General features: G+C 43.4%; 1 long non-coding RNA gene across 17 annotated transcripts in view; it reads left to right on the plus strand.

Moving 5' to 3' along the window:
• Positions 1-20,025, plus strand: part of LOC121672864 — an 81,732-nt gene that overhangs the window by 33,593 nt on the left and 28,114 nt on the right. For 8 of the 17 annotated variants that reach the window (XR_006019059.1, XR_006019048.1, XR_006019046.1 and 5 more), the window contains 3 exons: positions 3,271-3,364; positions 11,923-14,888; positions 17,612-19,241. This is a non-coding gene — a long non-coding RNA (uncharacterized LOC121672864). Of the gene's footprint in view, positions 1-3,270; positions 3,365-9,306; positions 9,351-11,922; positions 14,889-17,598; positions 19,242-20,025 lie in introns of all 17 variants that reach the window. The other 9 variants (XR_006019047.1, XR_006019052.1, XR_006019050.1 and 6 more) reach the window with 9 other exon arrangements.

Raw genomic sequence — 20,025 nt, forward strand, 5'->3', positions numbered from 1 at the left:
AATCTTTGTAGTTCATAGAGGATTTTAAAAGAACCTCTTGTATTGAAACTCTAAAACTCTGTGCTGATTTTAAAACTAAAAAGTGCTCTCTAAAATACATGAGTAAATAATAGGAAGCTCTATTCCTAACATAGCCAGATTGGTTTGTTCCTTGATGTCAGCTCTGTGCTTATCTCAGTCTTTCTTGAACAAAGATATTTTTTCTTATTTATCTGTCTGTATACATTAATCTGTTTTGCCTGCTTTGAATGCCTGCATCCTTAATGCCAGTAATATATTTCTCTGGGTTTCTTGACTTAATTTTCCTACCATTATTGAATCCTGAGGTTGATTTGAAATGGGAACAAATCGGACTCCGGCTCTGATACAATAATCAGACCCACAGTTGCTCCTTTTTCTTTTGGTGAGCATTAAGTGATCTGAGAAGAGCCCCGTCAAACCCCGATGACACCCTGAGATCTTGGATTAACCAGTTATCACATCTGTTTTTTGCTGAAGTTAGTTGGTAACCATGAGATCTTGTCACGGCAAAGTTCAGAGGTTAATTGAAATCAGAGAGGCATAACCCATTCAATTGTCCCGTTAATTGCGCCCAGCTCCTGCCTCCCTCCTGCAGCCTCCCGTCCCCACCGGCCACAGGGGACAGCTGCCACTGGCCTCCTGTCACCCAGCGGGATGGCTGGGAGAGCTGGAACGCCTGAGTCACTGGAGCCCATAAAAAATGCCTGCAGGAGGGGAAGGGGGCATGTTTTGGAGGAGAGGGAGCTGGTGACATCCCCATACATCATCCCCCAGCCACAGCACTACCAGTTTGTGCTGAGAGCTGGTAATGCTCTGAGATTAATGGCAGGTGTGCTTTGCTCAGTGCAGAGCTTTGGTTGGGGAAAATGGGGAGGAGTTGGTTGGGATCCTGGGAGACTGGCAGGGATTTCTGGCAGTGGTTTGCAGGGATGGTCTTTATGCTGCGGGAGTTCATATTGCATTGGAGGAGTAATATTTTATAGTTCAAAATATATCAATTTCCTTTCTTCTTTCACCAAATTGATATGAACAGTGGAATTTTGCTAGTAACTATTAATTATCAAATGTTGTGGTGGTAACTTTCTCCAGGGTTCCTGCAGTCAGCAGTTACGCACTATTTACCCTACAGTAACCAGAGAAGCACGGCAGATTTCAGAACTGAAGGGACATTAAAATGTTAAAATAGAGCTGAATCTTGTAAATCTATACTGACCTTGGGGAGAGAGGGGGGGAAATTATTGCCTTCAGTGGGAGCTGACTTTGGTATGGACAAAAAGAAGTCTTCCCACTTGGGGTAGTTTTGAAGTTTTGAGCATAGGATGGAAAATCACTTTGAGACATTACTTAGAGATGGGTGGACTACGAGTGTCCTAAAAGCTTCAATACTCAGATAAAGAATCTAAAAATCTCACCTTGTGTGTTTGTCCAAATTTACCTGATCTAAACCCCAATTTAATGAATATTAAGCACAGGCCTGCAAGACCCTTTCCTCCCTTTCTCTTCTCCCAGCTGCCTCTCCCAGCCAAAGCCCGGCTCTCCGGTGCATCCCAGCCAGGCTGGAGCAGAGACCCTGCTCTGTGCCCAGCTCCTGCTGTTGTGTGTCTGTACAAATGTCAGTGCTGTGTCCCTGGGGAAATGCAGTCTGCAGTCAGTTTGTGCTCTCACATGCTGCACAAACCCGAGACAGACCCACCCCTTGTCTTTATTCGCTGATGTTAATCTCAATTCTTTTTAATCTGGGTTCAAGTGATTGTTCTCAATACTAGGGGGTGGCACTGTGGGTATTACAGCCTGAAATGAGGGCCATGTTCCAATCACAGTGAAGTTTATAAATCACCCAAATGATTCTTAGGAGGAGTTCTCCAATCTCTTGTTACTCAGCCCCCAGAAATAACAATGTAACAGTGCTGGTAGAATTTTTTTTTTTTCTGCAAACGCTTTCAAATGAAACATCTTTGTATCTTCTTTCAAAAAAGGCAAAAGCAAATCCCAAACTGTTGAAATCTTGTTAATGAAAACTGATTTTTTTTTAATTTCACAGCTCTTATTTCTTTTCAAAAAAACAAAAATTCTCCTAAAAACTCTCTTAGTTTGATAACCAGCAGCAGCATTTTCTGGTTGTTTCTTTAACTAAAAAAAAGATCAAACTACCTGGTTCTATTTGATTTTAATGCACAAATAGTACTTTGAAATGTGACTTACCTTCTGACAAGCAAATAAAAATTATCATTTCTATTCTGTATACACTTAGAGCTAATACTTCATAAAAGCTTCTCCTCTGATGGGGTGACAACATATATAGACTATACACAACCATGAAAGGTTTTTTCTCTGTAATTTATGTGTCCTAGCCACATACTGAGCCCATACACTGCGGAGGAGGAGAAGGTAGATCAATCAAGGGTGATTTCCAGTGAACAGCCATATCACATCTACCACCCATTTGCTCTTGGCTGGCTGAGAAATGAAGCAATTTAAACCTACTGGGTCACACTGAAATGGGGGCCAAAATCTTATCAATGTGCTGCACACAACGGAGCCTCATTTCATCTTCATTTCCAGAGGTCCATGGGCTGCAGCGTGTCCCCGCAGTCCATCAGTGTCTCTGGCATTGCAGCCAGCTCCTGGCTGCTCAGCTGATGCCAGAGGTGAAAAAAACAACTCTTTGGTATGAAAGGGGAGGCTCTAGATTGGAACTTTTTTGATCTACAGGAAAAAACACAGAAGAAAACACAATTAGTGTTCAGTTATAATGCAGATGTGAAGATAAGCCTGAGAAATCCAACGTTAAGGTGGGATGTGAGATGGGAAAATAAATGTTCTCCATTCACTTGCTTAATGTTTCATATAATCTTGGAAGTGTTCCACTGCCTGACCCTCATGTTTTCAGATTATTTCCACATCTGTCTCAAAGCCATACCCTCCTCAAATGGACCAAGCAGCTAGTTTCTTAGTTAAAATAATAAAAACAAAGTGTAAGAGCACCCCAAGCGTGCTGAAGCTCCCCACAGCTCATGCTCTGTGCAGAGGAGAGCACCTGGAAAGGCTCAGAGCCTGTCCCAAGCCCGCAGGCAGGAGTAACACACGGCTTGTGTTCGCTGCTGGGTTTTCCTGTTCCTTGTTGCTTCATATTAAAAATGAAATTCCATATGGACTTTTCAATGGTTGCTTGGAAATTGGATGTCTGACACCCCAGAGGGACGTACTGGAATTCTGTAGCTGATTGCATTTCTCCCTTCTCCCCCACAGGAGGAGTCAAAGGTTATGGTCCAGAGGAGAAGGAGTTTGTCGGCAGCAGGTTCTCCTCAAGCTGGGAGGAAGCTTCTTCCCTTCAGTAGTGTGGGTAGGTTGTGTGTGGATGTAAATGAATTTAGGAATCTGATCCAAAATAAACTGAAATGAACAAGAAATTTGAGGCTGACTCCAAAATAAATTGTTCTCATCCTAAACGTTGGCAAAAGGAGTAAAAAAAAGCAAGCAGAAATAAAGAGGCAGTTCAGAGCTAGGCACAAATCTTCATCCAAATCTCTTTTGTTTTTTAACCTGCTTAAGGAAGAATAAAAGGGCTTCTCTGAACTATAACACTTCTAAACAGCTTTTTGAACACTTCAGAAATAAGAATATCTTTAATATCTCTTGCCATGTTGCTCTCTCCAGTGTGATGTTACCCTTCTCCCAAGGGACCTGGGCTTATCTATGCCAGGGTCACACAGGATGGTTCATAGCAAAATATCTCACCTGAATCTTCCAAAACATGTTGCAGTGCCCTGGGATGCTCGGTCTTGTGATGCCTGCAGGGAAGTCAACACAGGAATGGGCAGGGAGACCCATTGCCAGCATCTGTTATTGAACTTGGGCTGCTGAAGTATGGCTCTGCACAATATTTCAATAAATCTTCTCTCCACTATTTAGTTAGGGAGACAGAAATCTGTCCTTGCACCCGGGTGTTGTTATGTGAAACAATGACAAGCAGTTAACAGCAGTATTTGCAATTCCAAATATTTAGAAATCATGAATCAGTTTTCCAGATCTTAGAAATAATGAAATAGTTTTTTAAGAAGAATATTTCACGTTATGTTTAATTTCTGCCTTCTGAACTCTTTTGGGTGCGTTTGGTTTACTTGTAAAGTATTTCAAGAGAAATACATGGGTTTGAAGCTTGCTTTTAAAAATGACACTCAGCTTCTGACATATTCCTGTCTTCTAGATCTGAGCTTTAACAGCAAGACTAAACATTCTTGGTATATTTATATGTGCTAATAAATGCAAACTCCTTGCCAAAACCATATCCCCCACAATATGCAGAGAGCATCAGAAGTGAAAAGTAAATTAAATCTGTGACTGTTTCCTAGTTCTGTACTAGAGGTTGCACAAATTTAAAGCAAGTGTGGGTTATAGCCAAATTTTGTTGCATGGGTTTCATTTACAGTAACATTGCTGTTGTCAGCTAGCCAGTAACCTTTATTCTAGCCATCAAACATCATCATCATTAAAAGTTCAAGACATAGAAGAAATAATTAATATAATAATATTTTTAAATTGTCTTCTGCTTTTCTGTAGGGTTTACCTTACATTTTTCCCCTCTAAAATTTGTTTTCGTCATTCATTTGAATGGTGACAGCTAAAACTTTGAAAATGAAAGTTGAGGTTCATAACAATCATCTAATGGCTGAGGCCAAGGTGGTAATGAAAGCATCAGTCATCTTGAGACCTGTGATGTATTCACAGGAATTAACAAAATCACTTGAGCTGGCAGTGAAGGAGAGGTTGTCTTGTCATCAGGTCGCTCTGCCTGTATGCGATTTTATTTTAAGACTGTTGCTGCATTCTCAGGGTCTTTAAAGACTTTATATAGATTTTCTTTGAAAATGTGCTCTTTGTAATATATAGGCATGGTTGTTTGCAAGCAGACACAGTTTGCAAGCAGGCCCAGTCCAGCTCTAGCTTGGTGTTATTAAAACATGAGCAGTCTTTTCTTGGAGCTGGTTCTCACCTGGCCAAAGGATTGCCTCCTAACTGTCCTGTGCTGCACCCTGTGACATCTGTGTCCCACTGCCCAGCCCATACATGCAGGCAGGATTCAGTCCTCAGTGCAGCAGATTGCTCTCGCTCTGGTGATGGCAAAAATTAGATTCCCTTGACTTCAGCTGTAGTTGTAAAACTTGCCAGACACTGAAGACTTCCATACTTTTCTGTATATGAGCACCACAGAGTTTGATGGAGTTTGCCTGCTCCAAGGAGCTGTGCCAGTGTTTTTAGGAAGGTTTTTAAAAAAGAAAGTATATTCCAATTGTTGCCCTTAACTGAGATAATATTGCAGAAATCTGTGTAGCTGATTGGCCTGACCAAGCAAACAGCTTTTTGGAAGTCTCCCGATATGAAATATTCCAGCCCTTATATTGTTCTTCTACACAAAGTGCATGGAGAAAATAAGCAATAAAATACCAGATGGATTTCCTTTGAAATGTGATTACTATCCAGGTGCAGTCCCCACCTTTCATAGGCAAAGATTTCCATCATTTTAATAGTATTCTTTTAAGTTATAGTATCAGCATCTCCTGACCTATCGGCCAGCGCACCGCACACATGGTACTGGGGAAAAAGAGAGGCTTCACCTCTCAGTTCTCTTTTATCACTGGCTTTTTGTCCTGAGAATGGGAATTGAAATCCCCATTGGTGCCCACCTGGGCGGTGACTTTCTGGGGGGGGAGCTGTACTGAAATTCATTTGGTCTTCACAGAAAGCCAAGCAAGAACATTTTTCCCCCTCCTCTTTTCCTTGCAAAGAAGCAGACCAGTAAAATAATAACAATAATAAAAAAAGGCATGACCAGTCTCCCCTCCCATTCTGACACGTTGAGTGACAAAATTCAGATCAAGTCTGTAAGGCAAAGTGAGAATGCAGTGAAAACAGGGGCTTTATTTTAAGGGCAGAGCTGTGAACTTTTTAACTCTCTCAGTGCTGCCGGATGTGCCTCTTCACCCCATACACAGCTGCTGAAGGCTTCCAGGGACTGTGGGTGGTGGGTGAGGAAAGGGGAAGAGGTAGTTCAGCTATGCACAATATTTCCCATAAGAAATAAAGCAATAGAGTCTCACCTCACTGCCTGTTTTTCCACATGTATTGAGACAGGAATGTATTTATATAACCCTATTAAAAGGGAACACTCAGTAGCGAACTTGGTCTTTAAATAGCTACTGTTCTGCATATTCCCGTCTCCAAACTCCTCAATTTCAACTCACACCCACTTACATTCTTTTGACATATTCCTCAGGTTTGGGTTTTTTTAGTGACTTTGGGGTCAAATCCAAAACTTATTGAAAGCAGTGGAAAGACATTCGGTGAATTCAGTGGAATTTGGATAATACTCTTAGAGCTCAGATACCATGGTGATAAATGCAATAAATTACGTAGACAAAAGTGGCCCATTTTGGGCTAGCTCTGCTTCTACAGAAACAAATTAAACTGTTGCTATTGACTGCCAGAGGAATTGGTTCTGCCCCTTCCTTGGTGGCATTTAAGCAGCTCTCAAAACAGTTTGCAAACAAGGGAAATATCTTTATCTCCCATTTACAGGATGGAATAAACTAAGACACAGAGCCACGACTAAACCTGGAAGTCAGGCAGTGCAAAAGAGCTGGAATTAGACCCAGATACCAGTCCCTGGACCACCCAGTGGAAAAAGAGTCTATTAGCTGCTAGCAGGCTCACAGACTCTCCTGGTGCTCCCAGATCCCAGCGGTGCCAACAGGAGTGGAGAGGGCACCCAATGTCGTCCCGTAAATCGCTGGGTGTTAATGAACTGCACAGCCCTGCAGCAGCCGTTTGTTTTTACCACCAAGATACATTATTTCATCCTTCCCCCCACCTCAGTGTCCATATTTTCCCTTTGACTCCTGTTATTTTGGTTCCATTTAGCAAGTACATTCTTGGTTTTTTTCCCCTGTGTCCCTCCAGCCACCTTAGTTTGCCTTTTTTTTTCCTTCTTTCCCTTAAAATCTTTTTTTTTTTTTTTTCTCATTCGGTGCACTAAGTGGATTTATGACCCATTTAGGCAGCTTACAGTGGCATTGCTTTTACAGTTCAGAGGCAGAAGGGCCATAAAAAGATTTACAGTTACAGCAAGAATCTGTTGCATATAAGTTCGAGATCCAAATTAGACAAAGGCAGCGGGGCTGTGTGAGTGGCCAGTAAAAGAAGCTTGGAAACAAAAACAAATGAAACTGCTGTTAGAGGAGGAGATTGGGGTGGGAGCAGAGAAGGAGGAGGAAAAGTTGCCTGTTAACTTCACGTTACTATTGCAACAGCTCTGTTAATTCTGTTATATAAAGCCCTTTTTCCTCCTTTTTTCCTCTCTCGATGTTGTTGTTGGACAGATTTCCTTTGCAAACACAAATCTCAAACTGGAGAGCAGCAGCTTCACACAGTAGTTGAGATTCCAAGGCAGATATTCCCAGGATGTTGGCAGCTGTTTTTGCTGCTGCTGGGACTCCAGGATACAAACACCAGAGAATAAGCCAAGTGGCTGAAGGAATAGGACTGTGGTCAGAGTGGAGGCCTTCAGGTTGCATTGCACGAGGATAGTCAGGCATTTAGTAGAAGCTGGAGACAGGGAAATAGATTTGATCCTCTCCCACACTAGATTTTTCTTGCTGATTTCAAAAGTAACAGAAGACCAGGCTTGACCAGATCCATAACAAGCTGAGGTGAAAGGGAGATTTTTGACACTGAAGGAACAGGTGTGGGCTATGCTGATACAGCTACAGGGCTTGGCACTGGTTGGAATGCTGCTGGAGCCAGCCCAGGTAGACTGTGCTTACCCACAGAGATCCCCTCCACTGGAGTTCTTGACATTGTTTGGTTCCTTGGACCTATTTTTTGGTGTCTTGCCTATTCTTTACTCACTGTGGGCTCGTAGGTCTCCAGTAAAATTAGTGCTAGTGGTGGTGGAGAGTTCACTGGGATCCTGTGGATGAAAAAATTCTCCTTAAAGATAGACCTTTAATCCACGTTCTTTGCTCCCACACATTCTCACATGGATGTTAATACTCAAGTTTCTGGATTTCTATAAGAGGAGAAAAGAAATCATAATGCTTTCCCTAAACCCTTCTAGATCTAGGTCTTCCTCCTTCAGAAGAAAAGTCTCCTAATAGGAAGAATGGCAATATTTAGAGGGTTTGGCTGGTGTTTTCCTTTCTAGAGGAAGAGGCAGTAAGAGAAAAGTTTCAGCCTAAACCAGAAACAACATATCACTCAGACCCCTATTAAAATCCAACATCTAATTGGCAATCGCCAGCTGGACATCTCTTCCCCCTTTCCCCCTGCCCAGCCCAATGTCAATCCATAAGTGCAGCTGGACCTCTCAGGGCTGCACCCGTGCAGTGCCTGCTGCTGGTTTTGTTTCCTGCACGTTCCCAGTGCTGGGCACAGCATCCCTGTGAGCTCTGCTGTGCCGCCAGCTGGCTCCCTGCCCAGCTGGTGTTCCGTGTGCCCCATCAGCCCCAACTGGCCAGGCACTCGGGGCACTGATGGATTTCCGTGGCTTGCTCTGGAGATTTTCAGCAGGACACTGAACTGTTCCCAGTTCTGCTGTGTCAGGGCTGTTCCTGTCTCCTCCTTTTTCAATCTCGCTCACACTCGCTCTCGCTTCTGTCTCATTGCCTTTTTTCTTCTTCAGTGAGAAGGGCCTTGAACTTCTGGCAGAGACTTGACATATGAGAGGAAGCACTGAAAAGGAGGAAAGACCGTATTTTATGAGTGATGGTTAAAATGTGTTCTGGAAGTGCAATTTTTTTTAAGTTGAGTGTAGTCGGGTGGACAGTGCAGCAATTTCCATGAAAAATTCTTAGAGTAGTAAAAGGTTTCATTTTTCTGGGGAAAAAAAAGATTTAAAATTAATACAGTCTTTTTACAGACTTACCATTTCTGTATTTCTTGTTGGTTTTTCCTATTCCCTCTTTTTATTCTTTTCATTCTTCTTTTATATTTATACAAGACATTTAACCCCCAGTTATAAAGTTTGAAGAAAAACTCAAACAACCAGTAAACTAGTAACTTTCCAACTTTAGTATGATTCTATAAATTTTAAAACCAAATCAGTATTTGCAGTTTGAACCAAGCTGGCAAAAAACCATGAAAACCATTATGGATCCATTTTGAAAAAGCCTACTCTTCTTTATAGAAATGGGTATATATTGATAGGAGAAGGTGGGTAGAGCAACCTTCTTTTTTTAATAAGAACATAGGAATTTGAAAGCTACATTTTGATGGCCATCAATGTCACAGGTCAAAACATCCAACACTGGCTGGGTCTGAGATCATCAGAAAAGGTAAATCAATTTTTCCGTTGAAATTGTTTTGACTCCTTCCCGTTCTGTTGTACCTTCTATTCATCACCTGTTTCAGAACAGACAAAGGGTCATACAAGGGACTCGGTCACCCTCCCCACACCCTCCTATGCCCCTGATGGATCCCCTGTGGCTCTCCTGGGGAGCAGGAGGTGCTGCCATTCCCTACAGCCCCTGCACACACAGTCCCAGGGCAAATCCCACATCCCCAACACAGCCCAAGTGAGCTGAGTATCAGAAATTACTTTTACTTACCCAAGGAGGGGCCCCCACATCCCCTCTGAGCTGTTTTGCACTCTGAGAGTGCAATGTGCTCCGTAAACAAATAACCTGTGTTTTTTTAACTGGGTCATTATGAGCTGAGTCCTACCTCAGGCACGGGACGTGGGGAGGAAGTGGTGGGACCGGGAGCAGGAGGGGAGGCAGCGGCAGCCTCAGACCCAGAGGACTGTGAGGAAGCAAAATATGGAGAGCTGCCAGAACAAATGCTGAGCCTTTTGGGAAACCGTTCCGAGGTCTCGTGAAAAAGCCAGAGAACAAAGGGGTGAAGGAAGGCACTAATGATGCCAGACCTCCAGGAGAGCCCTTGGCCATGGGCAGGTAGCTCCAATCCGTGTGACCAGGTAGCACATTCCCATCCTGCTCTGTTATCACAACTTTGATGAGGTTGTCTGTGGGCAGTGAGGCCAGAGCCTCTGGACTTCTGTAGTCCAGGAGCATGAAGCATTACAAAAATGAATGAAAAAAAAAAAAAAAGGGAAAAAAGAACTTGAAAATAACAGCAACTCTGTAAGTCTCTGTATGTGGTCTACCTTTTGAGGCTGGAATGAGTATCCTCAAAGGCACTTGTGTGGCTGACAGTCTGTGAGGCCTTGTCAAAGCAGAATGTTGTGTTAGAGAGAGCAACATCTGGGGATATTCCTGGATGTGTTTCCTCCCAGGCTGATCTCCTTGAGTTTATGGCCCTCTGGCTTGTTAATTAAATTTTATTTTGGGAGTTTAAATCATCATGAAGACTCATTGTGAGAAAAAAATGTCCACCTCATCTTCTGCTTACTCAAAACTGATTCAAAAAAAGCTCATCTTTTCAAGCCTTGATTTTTCTAGAATTTTAATGTAGTAAGTCCCCTTTTTATTCCACAAGTGCCTACATTCAATGTGGGTCTGAAACCTGAAGTTCCAAAGCCTGCAGGCGGCACCCAAGAGCATGGAATATGACTTCTCCAAGCTTTCTGTGTTCCTTGGCCAGATCCTGATCTCTGTCCCCTTACAAAGCTTTGCTGGGTGGCAGAGACAAAGATCTGATCCTGCATTTCAGTAAAATGAGGCTTCACTGATTTACAGCTGAAGAAAAATAATACCTGCCACAGTTCCTTTCTTCCCAGGGCTGATGGCTTGATTTTGTTGTTCAGTGGTCCATGGAAGGCTTTTTGGGTGCTGGCTTTTGGAGCTGGTATGGTAATAGGGAGTGCCCATAACAAGCTGGGGAGCTGCAGAGCCTCACCCCGTGTACAGGAGCAGAAATGACTCACAAACACACCAAAGCAAAATGGGCAGCTACAGGCATACAAGAGCGGTACAGTAAATAGGATATCCTGCCAAAACACCATCTAAGTGGCCATTAATGGGTATCTGAGTTTTGCTAAATAATTAATGTGTCTGTTGTGTTTTTTTCCTTATAGATCTTTCAAAGAATTTAGTTTCTGTTCCTTTGCATTTAGTTTCTGTTCCCTGAGTTGTTGCTTGTGAGCCTGTCTTCTCAAGCATTTATAGACATGGTCTGTAAGGCAGATTTCTAATAGCAGTTCCTGTCTGTTATGGTCGAAAAGCATTTAGCCCCAGGTGTGTAAGGAGGCAGATAGCTCTCTTTGTTCTCCTGGTGTAGTTTGGAAACTGAGATGTAACCAGCTGAAGTGGGCTTGCCAAAGGCAAGCTATAGGTCTCTATAATAGGCAAGAACAAGTCTTGTCCTTTGACTAACACAAAGGAAAACATTAATGGAGCTCTAAAATCTACTAAAATGAGCTGTCTGAATCCTGGGCCTCCAGGGGTTCTAAATAATACTCTTTTGTCCATCTCTACCCATAAAAAAATATCTATTCTATTGTTGTCTGGCCTGAAAATATCAGTGTGTTGCACTGGCTTTGCAATCTCACTTTGCTGACTCCCACAATGCAGAAATATCACAGAACCACAGAAAAGTTTGGGCTGGAAGGGACCTTAAAAACCATCTCATTCCACTCCCCTGGGGCAGGGACACCTTCCACTAGACCAGGGTGCTCCAAGCCCCATCCAGACTGGCCTTGGACACTTCCAGGGATGGGGCAGCCACAGCTTCTCTGGGAAACCTGTGTCAGGGCCTCCCCACCCTCGCAGGGATGAATTTCTTCCTAATAGCTAATCTAAACCTACTCTCTTTTGGTTTAAAAAATATTCCCTTTTGTTCTGTCTCTACAAATACCATATACACTACAATATCATATAAATAATTGGGGGGAGAAATACTGGTAAGAACTAGTCCCCTCTGAATATAAGTTTTTATTTCCTTTTTCAGGTTTTCCTTTGTGTCTTTGTGGTTGGGCTGGCTCCTCCAGATGGCTGGAATAGGCTTTGTTTCTTGTTTATCACAACACCTGAATATCTGGAGAGTTTTGCCACCTTCATCCCAAATGCTGGCTGTTGGTTTGAGGAGGATGTCAACTGTTACACAGCAACTCATCCTTTTCATCACCAACTATTTTCCCTGAGTACCAATTGACACTTTGGCTTCAGCTTGTAGTTCCTGAAGGGACATAAACCAATATAATCATAGCATCAGTGGCTGGTTCAAACACAGCCCAATGCTGGGGCAATCAGCTGGGCTGACGTTTTGGGTTGGTCCTTGCTGAAGATGGGGAGTGTTCAGCAACATCCACTGCAGATGTGGGTGTGGATCCAGGGAGTTTGGAGGCCATTGTTGAGTATTGGCCGCACCAACCCTAAAAGGTGGACATGACACTGAGTGCTCTTCTCTGCTCTTAAAAATAGCAGGTAAGTCACAAATGAAGGCGTGAGCTTAGCTCCAAATGATGGTCAATTCCCTGAAACAACCCAAACCTTTCACCATATCCGCTTAGGACAAGGTGTTCTTCCTCTTCTGAAGCACAAAGGAAGGAAATGTATCTTCAGGAAATGTTTATTTTACCCATGGATTGTCTGAAGCAAGGTTTGACAATACCCGGAAAAAAAAAGTCCCCATAAAGTTAATATAAAAATAGGTGGGGTTATTGACAAAATGCATGATTTTTATGAGCTAGAGAGAAGAAAATGTGCTGTAATGCTCTGTGCCAGCTGCTAAAGTGCAACCCGGCGACTGTGGTGCAGCTGATGTGTGACCTGTGGACCCTCCCGACTGCAGGCCAGGTGAGTCAGGGGACAGGTCCCTGTCCTTGTCCTCCCAGCCATTTGCACACCTTAACACAGCCACTCAAAAAGAGAACCAGTGAGATACTTAACAATAATAAATATTTACACATTGGAAGGAGAGCTGCTTCTTAGCGCCTAACCCTGAGGGGTAATTTAACCCTCCAAATCTATAGGAAGCCTCTTTCTTTCTTCAGACCCCAGGAGGTGTGTTAGGCACATTTCTTCTGAACACAGGCTCAACTGCCCCTCCTTTTTATTCCACTTTTCTTCTTCCCAGCCATGGAGAGCTGTAATGGAAATCTTGAAGGCAGCTGGTCTCTGGAAAAGAACCCTATGAGATTTAATGCCTTGACTTAGAATGAAGGAGTTAAAAAGAAAATAAAAGAAATATTTAATTTAGTTCCTACAACAGAGATCTGCCCAGTGTCCTCCTCCCAGCCTTCCACAGAGACATCCCCTTGGTGGCTGCCTCATCCCAGGCTGGAATATCCTGAAATCCGCCACAGACCTGTGACCTCCTGCTCCTCCAGGCTGGCTCCAGTGAGCCACGCCGGGGCTGAGCTGCCTGAAATAGGCATGGAGAGAGGCTTCCACAGAAACCTCTAAATGGGTTTTAATGTCTCCCCGCCGTAGGATTCCCGGAATTAATTTGTGTCTGGCTTTTGAAATCAGGGATGTTGTGTTGAAGAAGATGGATGCTCCTAAGAAGTATTGGAAAGAATGAAGGGCTGACAGGGGTGGTTTATGAAGTGAGCCTGGCCATGGATGCAGAGTAGTAAATGTGGTTGGTTGATTGAGATCAGATTTTTTTTTTGCCAGTGGCGACGCCCATGTAGTTTATTTATTTATTTTCCCCTTTCACTCCAAGGCACCTAACAACAACACTGTATTTTATAAATCCCTGTGATTATAAATCTAGAAGGATGTCATTCTCGATTTCCTCAGAGGCCAGGAGTCTCTACCCACAGGAGACGGATGGGAGAAGCAGCCAGCAAACCTTCTATATTATTGCAGAGAATTGCAGGAACTGGTTTTGGTTTACACCGCATGGGGAATGCGGAGTCTGCACAGAGCATCTCCATTTACTGCTTCCTCTGCGAGCAGCCAAGGCAGGATTGCTGACACTCCTTCCACACAGTTCCCGGGCAGGGAATGATGCCCTGCAAAAGATGCAAAGCTGCGGATTTGCATCAATTCTTTCTGTTATCCTGCTTTGAGGATACAGCCTAAAAACTTTAGAAGTGCTTCATACAACTGTGCAAAACTGGTGTGAAAGTCCAGGCTAGTTCAGCTGCTTTCTCCACTTCCACTCTGTGCCTTGTCCCAGCAGAATGGCTCCAAGAACTGCATGAAAAAAACATCCCCTTGCTTTGTCTTGCAGGCAGCAGTGGCAGATGAGACTTAGAGTTCCACAAGGTGTGGGTAGCAAATAGAGATTGTTACTGCAGGATGCATCAGGTTGTGCTGCAATGTTAGGAAGTGTTTTTTTCCACAGTTTAGAAGATGATTTTTAAAAGTAGGGGATTTAGTTTACATTTTTTCATGAGCTACAAGGTCAGTTGTGGAGAAGGAGCTGGATTTAGCTTCAGAGTCATCTCTCAGCTTTGAAGAAAGAAAAAACAACAACAGGAATGTTTGATTTTGGTGTTTTGCTTCATCTTCTTGCTGCCTTGGCCATGCGGCTGCTTGTGGTGTTGTGGGGGCAGCCCCACAAGGTCTCTGGTCCTTCCCTCCTCTTCCTATCATTCACCTCCTCCCCAGCCCTACCGGAGTCAAATATAAACTTTCTTAAAATGAACACAAGATTCATTCCACTTGACCAAGCCTGACTTCCCAGAAAACAAACAGAGAGGCCAGAGCCAGCCAGCCCCCTCTCCTGGAGCTGCCAGCCTCCAGAGAGCTGCCGGGTGACCCAGAGGAGTTCTGGGCTTTTTGTAGTGAAGAGGGTGGGAAGGAGAGGGAGCCCACCTAAAGGATTTCTGGGGTTTGCTGTAAAATCACAATGTTGCCAGGTGTCTTAATTGTCACAGTTCTGATTTTTTTCCTGTTTCAGTCCCAGTTGGATAACTGGACACAACTGTTCCCCTGCCCCGGAAATGGACCCAAAGGAATCAGGTCAGTAGGATCTATTAGTGCTGTTGATAGAAGAGGGTTCTTCAAAACCCAGCACTTAAACTAAACCAAACAGGGCAAAAGCCAATTGCCTTTTTTGACCCTTTTTACTGTTATCTTTTGTTTTCAAGGGGCAATCGTTTAAACTACAAAGGGGAGATTTAGATTGTTTGTTAGGAAGCCGTTCTTCCCTGTGAGGGTGGTGAGGCCCTGGCACAGGTTGCCCAGGGCAGCTGTGGCTGCCCCATCCCTGGAAGTGTCCAAGGCCAGTCTGGATGGGGCTTGGAGCAACCTGATCTGCAGGGTGACATCCTTGCCCATGGCATGGGGTTGGAACTAGATAATCTTTAAGATCCCTTCCAACCCAAACCATTCCATGATTATTTTTATAAAAATGAAAAAAACAACAAAACAAAAACAAAACAAAACCCCATCCTCATAGAAACCGTGTATATTCATTAAAAGAATGACTAAAAAATAAAGAAAAGAATATGCTGAGCAGTTTTCCAACCCAGTTTTGCCTCCAGAGTGGATTGACTTGGTTTCTGCTCTGCAGAGGTCACTCAGTACTGCACTGACCGAGGTGTGCCAGTGCTGGGCCCGTGCTGTGCCCTCTGCCAACGACAATGGACAAATGAGTGGACACTGCAAAGGCTTCAGCTGCTGCTCTCCACGGCAGCTCTCCCAGACTCCAGACTTCCCCTGGCCTCTGTGCCAGGTCTCATCTGCAGGGACACTCTCTCTGGCAGATTACTCGAGGCAGTGAAGCTCTGTGGTGCAGCTGCCCTAAAACCACAGGATTGTGACCTTTTGGACTTGATGTCTGTGCTTTTCTTCTTAGACTCCCAACCCTGCAGGTGTTATCCCTGCAATTCCCTGGGAGCAGCTGTGTGCAGGTGATTCTCTCTGAAATAGCATGGGAAAGAAACAAGCATAGACAAAATAATAAATACACCTGTATAGGCCTCCCTTTCCTTGCAGGCAGGAGATGTTTTGGGACCTAGGTCAGAGTTATCTGATATGTCCCGGATCCCCTGTCCCAGCACTCGTCACCTTCTCTAGCTGACGATGTTTATCTGCCTTTCTTTTCCCAGGACAGGAATCTTTGATCTCATCTGGTCTCACTGTTAAACACCCTCTCTTGCAATGAAAGCATGAGCTTCTGATCCTCTCTAATCCCAAAACATCCTGTGTGATTGAGTCTCTTGACTTTCTTCATCCTACAAGCAATACCTAAAGTTATTTAAAAAAAAAAAACAAAAAACAAAAAACGAACAAAACAAAAGACCAAACAACCCTTCCTCCCCCCCCCCCCCCCCAAAAAAAAAAACTACATAAGAGAGTCTTTACACTACAGCAAACCTGCTCTTTATGGAAAAAAAAAATATCTTGAACTAAGCCAGCTGAAGCATTCCCTCCTGAGAGCTGAGTGCAGAAGGCAGCTCAAACACCTTCCTCTGTGGGTCTTCTCCTCTGCCTATGCTGATATTTGCAGGCAGCTTTAATGAGGACAAGTATAGTTAATGAGGACTGGACAACACTTCTGCAAATTACTTGCGTGCTGCTAAGGATAGCATTCCAAGTTTAAAAATAAAAATCAAGGGAAAAGGTTTATTTTCATGTTAGATTTCAATTTGCTGCTATTTTCTTTTTGTCTTTACTATCTGCTGTTTTCCTCTATAAGCATTATCTATTCAAGACAGAAGAGATTAAAGCTAATTGTCAGGCCCCTCTGTTTTTCCTTCTTACTGTTTTATCTCCTAAGCAACTTTATTTGGTACAAGACAAATAATCTGAATTCCTGAAGTCAGAAACATGGAGTGGGAGTCCGGGAAACTGGCTGCTGATCTAATGGAGTTTTTGCAAGTGTGGTTATGGTCAGAAACTCTAAATATGGCACCGTGTTACTGTACACACGGTGACTGCACCCTGTGCGTCAGGGGCTGAGTCACAGCGCTGTAGTTTACTGACAAAAACATGTTTTACTACTCCTGGTAGTGAGGAGTTGATAGAGCTGGGAGTGAAAGTGTTGAGCTCGTTGCATGGTCACCAGCTGAATCACAGAATCATGGAAAGCTTTGGGTTGGAAGGGATCTTAAAGACCCTCTCTTTCCATGGCAGGGACACCTTCCACTATCCCAGGGTGCTTAGAATGGGTTGGGTGCCTGACCAGGTTTTGCTGGTGGTGAGGGGGGGTGAAGCAGCAGAAGGGACAGGATTTGGCAAGTGGATGTTGGGATGTTGGTTGGCTTGTCTGGCATGAAGAAGCCTTGGAGGAGAGATCCCTTCCTGGTGATGCCTTAGGTTTTAGCGTTTATGTTTTTCATATCCTGTACTGCCTAGTGTGTAGCTCTGAAATTTCATACAGACTGTTAGCTACTGTTCTCTCATGCTGGTTAGATATACATATCTATATCTATTTGTTACGTAACAAACCCTCTCTGGGCCTGAACTCAAGGACACCTTGTTGTCCCAGGCCCTGAAATAGGTAAACTGAGCCTCTGGACAGGGGGAACAAATTTGGGGTAATTATATCATTGTCTGAAATTATAATTGGAGAATTACGCTTGGTATGCAAATGGACCAAACTTATAAAAGTGTGAAAATCCTGTGACCTGGGGTCCATCTTGGGTGTAGCCTCTTGACTGCCCAAGGTATACCTTTGAAGGCCCTTCAAATAAATACCTGCTTTTATTCTCTTAACCTTGTGTAGCCTCTGTTTTCAGGTAGCCACTTCAAGGCATCACTGGCACCCCATGGCGAGGCTGCATGAGGGGAGCACAGTCAAGAGAGCTGTGATGCCCGTGGCCATGATTCTCCTGCTGTGAAAGTTCTGGAAGAGTTTTCTTTCCAGCACCCTGCAGAACAGAAGTGTCTTTCCAAGCCTTCATGGAACAGAGCTGTCAGCCTGTGGCTCCCTCTCCTTCCGCTGCAGGCTCTCTCCACCAGCAAATGGACCAGCAACAGTTTGATTTTTTTCAGCTTTTGAACTGAAGTGGCTTGTTCTGAATGTTAACTACAGAATCTACTTTAATATAATATTTTTCCTCTTAACAGAGCCCCTTTCTTAAAATTTTTTCAATAATAAGTATCCATCAAGGAGGAGCTCAGCTGGCATTCCCATACTGTCCACATTCATCCTAACCTTTAGTATTTACTGACTCATGCAGTATGCATCTGAAGGAGTTATTAATGGAAAATATTAAAGGAATTTAGTTTAATATTTGGTAAATAGGAGGTGTCTTTTCTTTGTGCTTGGATTTGTGTTTCAAATGTCTATGTTTGTGTTATTTTTATTAATATATTTCATGGGCTGCTTAATAATAGTAACAATTAAGATAATAACAATAAATACTAATAATACTGAGCTCTTCTGCTTTTCATCTAAGGAGGTCAAGACTCAAGGGTGTACCTCTGGGGCTGGTATAATGTAGATCTGATCTCCTCCTGTTATTTCTTTCTGTGGAAAGTTAGGAATATCATGTGAAGATCAGATCACCTCTATTTTGGCCTCTGGAATGTCTCTTAGGCATTATAAATGCCAGTAAGAAACATAAAATTGCAAAGAAAACAAGCACCAGGACATTGAAAAATATAACCACAAATACTGACCTATTTGGGATTTTTTTTCTGATTTAGCAGAATTCTATTAATACTGTAATTAAAGCTATTTTGTAGCCTGGGGGCTTGGGCACCTGGCTCTTATTAGAGCTGGATCCATAGCATGTGGTGAAAAAGGCCAAGAGGACAAGAGAGGAGATGGCCCAAAGGAGAACACAAGAGGGCACAGTGGCACCTGTGGTGCACTTATTGTTCTCTGGCTTTTTGAATTGTTGAGGGCAGGGTGAATTCAGAGCTCTGTTTACATGACATAAATAATTACGGTAACAGAGTTCATTAGTGGGAACAGTAAAAATTTAATTTTGTCAACTTGGAGTGGATTATTTACTAGAATTTTTTTTTTTTTTTTTTTTGTGTGGCTCAAAGATAGATGTGATGACTGTGTCATATAAGGTCAATATGGCAATAAGCCCCGCTGCAAGTTTGACAGAATTAATGTGGGCAGCCAGTAAGAATGTACTGATTGTATTAAATGAGGTACAAAATGCACATTCCAGGCAGGTGTTTCTGCACTTTCCTCATCAATTCCACTCTTCTTGTACTGTATTGTGCTGATGGAAACGAATTCTGTGATTTCAGAAACAAAGGACGCTGATGCTGCTTTTCATTTTCTGCCCAAGGAGAATAAATGTTGGTGCAAACCTTTTTTCATGTGGCTGCCCAGAAATGACCCAAGTGAAGCCAAGAAGCTGAACATTAAGCAACCTCCCCCTGGTGATGCTGCTGAAATGAGAGGTCAGTGGTGAAAACTTTCTTCTGGAAGAGTTAATGGTGTAAATAGATATTTGTGAGGAAATGATACAGAAATAAGCAGGACCCTATCTCAGATGTGAGGTTGAAGTTCAGAGATCACAGTTGTCCTTAGATGTCTCAGTGGGCAAAGAGCGTCCCCGTGCCATGATCACCTGCCTGGGTGGGTTTTTTTGAGGGGAGAGCTGGAGGAATAAGTCCAGCAAAGAGTTGCAAACAGCCTTTTTCGGATTTTTTCAGTGTTTCTGACGCTCACAGGAGGTTACAGGCTGGGCCTTTACTATGGGAATTGTGGTTGAACCCTCTGAAGGCTGTAATCCATGACATGGCATTATTTCCCAATGAACATCCACCCCTTTTTTTTTTTAAAGAATCCCTTGTCCTGAGGTCTCCCATATACATTATTTGTAAGCACAACTTCTCCTCCCATCCAAAGCAGCCTCTGGGGGTTTCTCTCCCTCCCAGAAGTCAATCAATCCAGCGCTGTACGCAGAGCCACGGAAGGAAGATGCGATACTACAGTGCACACAACAAAGTACAGAAACTAGATCATTAACATCTTCATATCCTGCCCTGACATCTCACAAATTATTTTAGACTTCATAGCCAATGTAAACAGGTTTGTTTTCAACTCCCCTAATTGCCTGCTAATTGAGAGCAGATGCAGGCCTTAACTTTCAGCAGATAAAGAGCAGCCTCTTCTCTGGGGCTTCGCATCTATCACGAGGTCTCTGACGTGTGCTCTGAGCTTCTCTGGTTAGTGATGCCG

Source organism: Corvus kubaryi, unplaced genomic scaffold (assembly GCF_017639235.1).
Source record: "Corvus kubaryi isolate FWS band 111438036 unplaced genomic scaffold, C.kubaryi_AGA036_p1.0 65018, whole genome shotgun sequence".
Taxonomy (NCBI): domain Eukaryota; kingdom Metazoa; phylum Chordata; class Aves; order Passeriformes; family Corvidae; genus Corvus; species Corvus kubaryi.